This window comes from Penaeus monodon, chromosome 43 (assembly GCF_015228065.2).
Source record: "Penaeus monodon isolate SGIC_2016 chromosome 43, NSTDA_Pmon_1, whole genome shotgun sequence".
NCBI classification, from domain to species: domain Eukaryota; kingdom Metazoa; phylum Arthropoda; class Malacostraca; order Decapoda; family Penaeidae; genus Penaeus; species Penaeus monodon.
Window position 1 is genome coordinate 4,834,023 of NC_051428.1, and position 9,702 is coordinate 4,843,724.

A 9,702-nucleotide genomic window follows, 5' to 3' on the forward strand; every position below is an offset into this window, starting at 1 on the left:
CACCCATGATTGTCTCGCAGAGAGATGGGCAGGGTTATCCATAGGGAAACAAACTAGGTGCCCATATAGTCTGAGTTAGCGATCCCGGATTATGCAAGTAACAGGTCCCATGCCAGTCTCACGGTGTAGCCATCAGTTGGGCACATGGTCCTACCAACTGTACCCCATGATCTGGCGAAGAGACTCATTACAAATGACACGAAGACAAGACTCCAAGGCACCAGATAACATCCAGGTTTGCTGCCATAGAGCAAAACTGGCAGTATCAAGGCCTTGAAGATACATAGCTTGGTCCTTCTGCATAGGTACCGACATCTCCAAATGCTCTTGTTGATCGAGTTCATGGCTCCTGTTGCCAGACCAATCCGTCTACTGACTTATTGTCTGACAGCCCAGAGGTATGGACTACAATACCAAGGACAAGCAAAGCTTTCTGTGACTTCAATGTCCTCCCCGCAGGCATGGATCGACTGAATGGGTTCCTTAATAGGGACCCAAAGTTCTTAATCTTGGTCTTGGTTCAGGAGACCTCTATGCCCAAAAATTTTGCCTCATTGCTAAATGCATCAAGAGCCGCCACCGGTGATTCCAAAGACTCAAATAGGATAGCAACATCAATGGCAAAGTCAAGGTCTGAGACCTTGATATTGCCCAGTGTTGCTCCACACTGGCTTTGGCTAGTAGCTCTGCCCATTATCCACTCCATGCAGGTGTTGAACATTGTTGGTACAAGGACACAGCCTTGCCTCACCCCTGAATTAACAGAAAAGAAGTCCACACTTTACAGCACTTTCAATACCGGTTTGTAGGCTTGCTATTAGGCCAATAATCTGTGTCGGAATTCCCCTAAGTCTCAGAATCTGCAAGCAACCCATGACTGAATTCACGATGGCTTTCCACAATTCCTCAAAGCGCTAGGATACAGTCTATTGTGGACTTGCCAGGAGTAAATCCAGACTGCTCCAGTCTCTGGTGCCTTAGTAGGTGGTCGTGGATCCGTTTCAGAAGGATGTGTGCGAAAATCTTGCCTGGTTTACTGAGCAGTGTAATGCCACAGTAGTTGTCACAGTCCCAATGATCCCCTGTCCTCTTCCAGAGAGGGATGACCACACTCCTTAACAGGTCTGGGAGAGTGGAACCAGATTGCCAGATGGAATTCAAGACTGCATTCTGAAGGATCCTCTATCGAGTGCTGACAAGTATGTGGTCGATCTCCTTGGCCACAATACCTGTATTGCTATACCATGTCCAGCGATGTGGGTTGGAAGCTGATACCAGGAGCCAGAAACCATCAATCTCTGTGACCTAGCAAAGTATCAGAGAAGGTTGTTCACGCTGCTGGGATCAGCTCCTGAGCCATGGGGGCTGACAGACATCTCATAGCCAGCTCGACCACAGCCATATAACGCACTGAAGTTGCCCAGAACAATGCAAATGTCTTACTGGGGACAATTGTCCACCACAGATGTGAGTTTGGTATAGAATGCTTCTTTCACATCGAGTTTGCTAACATCGGTAGGAGTGTACACAGCAATAAGAGACACGAAGCCAAAAGCATGCTTGTCTCAATGCCATAATATACTCATCAACCGGTGTTATCTTAGTTTGAAGGGTTGAAGTCAGCTGGAGATGGCTATGGCTACTCCCTGGAGGTAATGACCATCGCCATGGCCCAACCAGTAGTTGGTGTACTCACCCATACTGATTGTGCCACTGCCAGGTCTTCTCACCTCCAAGAGGGCAGCCACCTCAACTCCCAACCACTTCAGTTCCCTCGATAGCAGAGGTAACCACTAGTCCTGCCACAAGGTCCAGATGTTCCAAGTGCCAACCTGGATAGCTCGCCTGAGGTTAAGCCTTGGATGGTCACTGTGGATGGACGCCACCTCTGCCACCCCCGCCGACGCTGCCTCAAATAAAGGTGGTCGGCAAGCCCAACGTCCACCTGTGGGGTTCCCTTGGGCTTTACTCCACAGGCCTCATACTGAGTTGGCGCCTGTGAGGGTGTAGGTGGAATGAGTAACTCTTGTTCCTATCCTGCGCCCCAATGCTTGCCCCCCAACAAAACCCACAGCCCACCTAATTTGCTGGGTAGGTCCAACATAAGGTCCTAGGGAACCGTAGACCCTTGGGTGACCAATGGCTTGGTCCCTGCCATGTACAGAAGCGGTTGGGCCCTGCTAGTTACGATGTTTTGCGACCACCCCACTATGCCGTCAGGGTCCATGCCAACCAGATACGCCCCTACACTCCAGCTGCTGAAGTGGACTACCATGCTCATACCCTATAATTCACGACCCGAGGAATACTCGTCAGCTCCTGTAGCAAGGGTGAGTGGCAAAGTAGCTGCACACCAACTACTACACACTCACAAACATTCACATCCTTTCTCCAACACAGATTTCAATATTCTATCTTCTCATTTCCTCCCACCTGTTGTCTAATGTATGTTATTTTGGCTCATTAATACAGCACTGATGATGGAGATATGAATTATCTTTGAAACGTTTGCTAATAAACATGAAACTAATTACGGCCGTGTTAGTGTACCTCTTTTATATATATATATATATATATATATATATATATATATATATATATATATATATATATATATATATATATTATATATATATATATATATATATATATATATATATATATATATATATATATATTTGTGTGTGTGTGTGTGTTGTGTGTGTGTGTTTGTATATATATGTATATATATATTTATTTGTATACACAAACACACGCTTATACATCTATGTATATATGTATACATATAATATATTTACATATATATGTATATATACAAATATATGTATATATACATATTTGTGTGTGTATATATATATATAATATATATATATATTATGTATATGTATATATATGTAAATGTACATTATGTACATGTGTATATATGTATATACATGTGTATATATGTATATACATGTGTATATATGTATATACATGTGTATATATGTATATACATGTGTATATATGTATTATGTTTATATGTAATATATGTATAAACTTTGCCCCCTTTTTGGTGAGGGCTGTCAGGGGCTTAGGCATCGCTGCAAATCCCTGGGTGTGGCGACGAAAGAAACTACAGGCACCCAGGAAGCGCCGGACATCCTGCACCCTGCGAGGCCGCTTCATGTTAGCAATGGCATTGGTCTCTTCTGGATTGGGCCTCTCACCCTCGGGACCAACAAGGAAACCCAGGAGCTTCACCTGGTGTTTGGCAAACTCACACTTCTCGAGGTCCGGCTTCATCCCTGCTTCGTGCAGAAGAGCCAGCGTCTCCCGGAGATGTTGTAGGTGTTCGTCGAAGTTCGCCGATGCAACCACCACATCTTCCAGGTATGCAAGGGTGTGATGTCCCATTACAGATGAAATGTTGTTGGTGCAGTGGAGAGGCCAAAGGTAAGCCTCCGAAACTGCAGCAGACGATGGCCATCACTGAAGGCAGTTTTCTGGCGATCGTCAGGGTGCAAAGAGATGACCCAGTAGGCTGACCGGCTGTCCAGAACAGTGAACCAGGTGCACCCTGACAGAGAGTCCAACATCTCGTCGATGTGGGGAAGGGGAAAGGTGTCTGGGGTCGTCACCTGGTTCAGAACCTGGTAATCAACACAGAACCGGTGAGAACCATCCCTTTTCCGGACTAGTACCACTGGTGAAAGCCAGGGGCTCGAGGATGGCTTTATGACACCTTGGGCCAGCATACAGTCACACTCCATGCATACCACCTCCTTCATTTTCTGTGGAAGTTTCCACTGTTGCACACAAACTGGGGTGTCTGTTGTGGTGATGATGCGATGCTGAACTCCTGGTATGTGGCCTACGGCCTGCTCGTCTCTGGAGAACAGGGTTGGGAACTGATCTAGGACTTTACATAGCTGCCCTTCCTGGTCTGCAGCCAGATGCCCGAGGGCTATAGGAAGGGGTATACCAACTGCCTCAGTGCCACTAGTACCCAGGCCTTCAGCATCACAGGCAGCTCCCGACTCGTCACGTTGGCAAGCTTCATCAAGTGCAGGCGTGTCAGGGAACACAAAGAAGTCCTCCTCATACCCAAAGTCCAGACAAGCAGCAGTACTATCATAGTCGTCACCACAGTGCACAAGTTCAATCTCCCCTGGGAACTCTTCGGACTCTTTAGGAATGGCCATGGCCATTAAGGGTTCTTCAGGGGGCTCACAGTCAGGAGTCATTGAGGAGGCTGGAGCCGTTCAGGCTATCCCAGCACAGTTCCTGGACGAATCTTTCGTGTCTTCGGGTGTTGGTTAACAACCCACACGCTGGAACGGCGACCATGGACAGTCACCAGGGTGCGGGGAACAGTGTGGCGATCTGTACAAGCTTCGACGATGGCCAGGCCCATGTTGTTTGGAGAACTGCAGGTTACCCTGGCAGCCACGAATTTACATGACCTAGCCTCTACCATGGTCTCCTCAGCTACATGGACAGGTGAGACAGCTACCGGTGAAGGGGACTGCAACAGTTCGGGAATCTGCACTGATTCAGACACCTAGTCAGCTGCATTCTGGCAGGCAGGCACATGATAGCCCATTGAGCCCCCTCTAGTGAAGGCAATTCTGTGCCGATATTCATCCAGTTCCACATAGCTTTCAGCAGGAACACTGTCCAGGATCATGCAGACAGGGAAGCGATGTAGGTCCATACCCATTAATATATCTCCAGGGAAGCGAAGATACCCTATGACATAGGTCCGGTGAGTGACTCAACTTGGGATGGATGGTGAAGGCAAGATCTGCTTCTGCCACAGCAGGGGTTGGCCGGCCTGAAACACCCTGTAACGCACTTGAACTGGCATGCAGACGAATCCTGAGCATGCATGTGACAGCCTCGATCTTCACCATCGTCACCTCCGACCCTGTGTCCAGGAAACAGAAGAACTGCCTCCCACCTCAAATACTATCATGGACCGTCCAATGAACCTAGGTTTCGGCTGGGTGGTTGGTTCCCGGTGTACTGGCATGGCCGGGAGACTCCATCTGAGCGGCGTTGGCTAAAGGGACACGTAGCTCTCAGGTGACCCGTCTCACCACAGTTATAGCACCAACCTTTCCTTGCCCTGTAATCGTTGGTGTGATGGCCCCCCATCCGATGGAAGTCACACCAGGAGTGCTGCCCATTTCTTACCCAATGAGACCATCTGTGGGGTGATGTCAGTAGGGCAGTTTGAGCTGGCTGTGAACCTGGTTCAGGCAGGGTGGATGCAGGTGTCCCACCAAATAGCGCTGCTTGTGGTAATATGTTCCTGTAAAACTCCAGACCATGGTCGTTTACCTCAGAGTATTGCCCTGGGTTGTACAGGCCTAGGACCATTCTGTCACAAGTGCAGATGAGCAGATGAGAAATGCCAGAGCAGCTGACCTCGAAGCCACCCAGGCAACCCCTCGCGGAAGGTGCGCTGCATTAGACCCTCAGCATTCCCGATGTCCTTGGGATAGTCTCACATGCCCTGCTGCAATGCCAGCTCCACAGCATGGAAGGAGTCCAGCGGCCCCTGGCCTACCGCCATCCTTGCTTGGGCCAGCATATCGTAAAAATGTTGAGCTGTTGCCAGGCCCCAAAACTGGTCCCGGAGCCAAGCCTTGAAGCTCACCCAGTCCTGGATATTGGCAAACACGGGCTGTTCAGCACCGACCAGGCATACCCGCTAGCCTTGCTGCGTGCCATGCTGATGTAAGCCTCGGAGGTGATGGGCCGGGTAGCAAGCTCGATGCTGGAAATCCAGGATTCCAGCTCCTGACTCCGCTGGATGCCCTGGGAGACTGGCGTCTCCCCACAAAAAAACAGGTACCTCATCACGACCACTGGGCAGGATAGAATGGGGACAGGCATGATCACACGGTTGAACAGGCCATGGCTGGGACGAGGAGGCTGGGCTGCAATCAGCTGCTACAGGATGTGCTGAGTGCAGATGGGCCAGGGACTGTGGTACAGGTGCAGGATATTGAGGAGGTGGCCTATACTGTGTCGACTGTGTGCAATCTGCATTTGTATTTGTGCCTGCATACAGGCCAGCTGGTCCCCTACCTGCTTCCAGACGGGCTTCCAGTTGGGCGACTTGTCTTTGGTGCAGTTCCAGGTTACCAGCTGCAGCAGCCCCAGAATCAGACTGTGCCCCTCCCAAGGTCATAGCACTCCAAGCAGGTGCCAATCTTGGGTCTGATCCAGCGGGCAATTCGTCCTGGGGGCCTGCATCCTCTGGGGTCAGTGGTCTTGACCCTGGCTGTGTTGTTTTGTTGCGGGGCATGGCAGGCAGTACCTGTGACCTGTGGGGCAGTGTCGTGAGCGAACGCAGTCTATACGGTACAGGCCCACAACCCTCCACCTCACACTGAAAAATATCACTGCACTTTGGCCGAGACAGACTGGCGGATACAAACCCTGTTATTTCAAGTTATTTACCACTAATGGGTAAGCACCACAACAGTAAAGCACTAAAGCACTCACACATCCTGACCAATGGTAATAAAATAATATTAGAAAATACAATGGGTAAAAAAAATGCAAAGGTACAAAAAGGTTAGACACGAAAAACATGTTAAACAGGGTACTGGCCAAGAGTCCTAAAATAGAATAAAATTGAAAACAAAAAGTAAAACTGAAATACAATAAACATCAGAGGGCAAAATCCGCTAAAATAAAAGACATGAAATTTCTAAACAAAGTTGAAAAAAAAAAACACTAAACCCATAAAACATATAAAAAAAAATTGAAAAATACTAAAACAGGCAGCAAAAACCTGCTAAAACAGTAAAAGATCACATGAAATATTTAAAGTAAAAATTGAAAAAAAATACTACAACAAATATAATCGAGAGATGCGGGCAGGGAGGTAAACAAAACCTCACTATCCTCACGCTTACCACCACGAATCTGTAGTATTTGGTGTGCAACTACTCTGCCACTCACCCTTGCTACAGGAGCTGACGAGTATTCCTCGTGAATTATAGGGTATGAGCATGAGCAGGGGAAAAAGCCGAGCAAAGTTACCTCCCAAGCCTATGGGAGTAGAAAGACCAAGTTCTGTTTTCCATGGCATTTATTGCTGTCACCCAGATCACATATCACTGTCGAGTTGGTTTATGGAAAACATACAGGCAGTGACACTGAACATAAAAAAATAAAAGCATCAATAATACCAAACACAAATGTCTACCCAGCCCACACTCACACTCCTTCACAACCGAGGTTACCCGCCAACTGCTGCCGGTGGCGACTCCACCGCTCGCTCGGGCAAAGGGTTGCCGCCTTTTCAAGTTGTGAAGGGGTTGTGTGTGGACTACGAGCTCTCTCGGACAAGAAATCATTTGGTGTTCTGGAAGTGTGGCGTTTAATAAACAAGGGCGTGCCGATGGGTGTCAGCAAACGCATTCAAAGAAAAGCCAAGTGGTAACATGGTTATCACCCATTCACATAAATGAATCCGCAAATCTTGGTGCTTTTTTGTACCGAGGTATACGTCATACTACAAGTGTTCTCTTATGGCCGAGAAAGATGGTCTGCTCAGCAGTAGTCCAGGCGAAATAACTTTCCTTTGTGTTTCATTATACGGTGACATAACCATCGTGAGGTTGACCTTGTAGCCATGGCTAACTGCAGTTTCTTCAGAGCTGAGGAGGATAATTAAACAAGTGGTGACAATTCTGCAAATGTTTTATCTTACAAAGATTAGGCATATATATACACAAAGGTGAACCATACTGGAGGGGGGTCGTCGTCCAATCGAGATCCAATTGTTGGTGCCTTTAATCCACAGCAGGAATGCCTTCTCCTTCCTCTCAATGACTTCATATGGGCAGAAAACATACTTCGTCGTTCGTAGATCTTTGGGGACGTAATGATGTTCGGGTGGCCTGTAGGTCTCTTTGCAGAGGGTGAACTTCCCGCCAATGCGTCGTAGTCTGGCGATGTCGTCGCTGGATGGAGCATTGGGGAAGAATTCACCGGGAACCACGAGGGGTCGCCGAAAACCATCTCTGATGGGGAGACGTCGAGCCCTTCCTCTGGAGTCGTTCGGAGGCTGAGAAGAACCCAGGGAAGTTGCGAAAACCACATTGAGTTGCTACATCGAGACAACAGGGCAGCTTTCAGTGTTCTGTGGAAATGCTCCACCATGCCATTAGCTTCCGGGTTGTAGGCCGTGGTGTAATGGATTGAGGTGCCCAATAGCTGCCCCAGAGATGTCCAGGACTGCGAAGTGAAAGAGGTGCCCTGGTTGGACGTTATGTGGGCAGGGATGCCGAATCTCGAAATCCACCTGGAGAGCAGAGCGGGGGTTGCAGGAGGCAGAACTGGCGTTGGACATAGGAATAGTTTCAGGCCATTTAGTTGAACGGTCCACTATGGTGAAGAGGCAGCAATGTCCTTCTGATGGCGGTAGGGGAGCCACTATGTTGATGTGGATGTGCAAAATGCCTCTGCAGCCGGTGGAAAGATCTGGGGCCTGTTTCGGTATGTTGCTGAATTTTGGAGGTTTGACAGGTGGTGCAGGATCGAACCCAGTCCTCTGGAGATGTTGTGCCACACAAATTTCTGCTTCAGGAGGTGTACTGTCGCTCGTCAAGAAGGATGGGACAGCCCGTGGATGAGGCTGAAAATGTGACGTCGGAGGGAGGCTAGAATCCGCGGGCGGGGTCACCGGTGCTAATGTCACAGAGGATTGTGGTACCTGCTTCGTCCAAAGGGACATCCTTCCAATTGAGGAAAACAGTGGATGTACGGCAGGCTGACGTCTCGGGGTCCCTGTTGCTGCTCTTTAGCGAGTTGGTTGTAGTCAAGCCCTAAATGAACTGCGTTGGTGGAAACTCTGGAGAGGGTGTCAGCTACAGGATTCTTCCTGCCTGGCAGATGTTAAATGGAGCAGTTGAACTCGGTGCTGGCGGAGAGATGACAGCAATGGCGGAGGGACCATGCATTGGCTTGTCTAGTAAAGGCATGGACTTAGGGGATGTGATCCATCTCAATTGTGAAGGTGTTGCCCTCAAGAAAATGGCGGAAATGACGGACAGCTTGGTGAACGGCGAGCTCTCTATCGAAGGTTGAGTAGTTCTTTTGGCCTTCAGTAGCTTGTGGCTGAAGAAACCCAAAGGGCGGGGCAGTCCTCTGACCACCTGCTCGAGGACAGCTCCGATAGCGATGTTGCTGGCGTCTGTGGTGAGGAGAAAAGGTTTCCCGGGGTGGGAAAAACGAGGAGGGTTGATGCAGTGAGTGCTTCCTTGGCATTATGAAATGCATCTGCTTGAGGGGTTCCCCATGTCAGGTCCTTGGGTTTCCCTGCAAGTGCAGTGTACAAGGGTTCCATGATGGATGCGATGCCAGGCAGGAACAGTGATAGTAGTTCACCATTACCCACAAACTCTTGGAGGGTCTTGACTGAGGATGGCGTGGGAAATTGCTTGACTGCCGCAACCTTGTCTGGGAGGGGGGAGACACCTGCGGGAGAGAGGCGGTGCCCCAGGAAGTCCACTTCTCTGACGCCGAAAACACACTTGTCGTATCGCACTACCAGGCCACTCTGCTGCAGGCAGTCTAAAACTGTAGAGATATGTCACAGATTTTCCTGTTTGGAGGAGGAAAAGATTAGGATGTCGTCGATGTAGTAGATGCAGAAGGATAAATCACCTAAGATGCCATCCATCATCCGCTGAAAGGTGG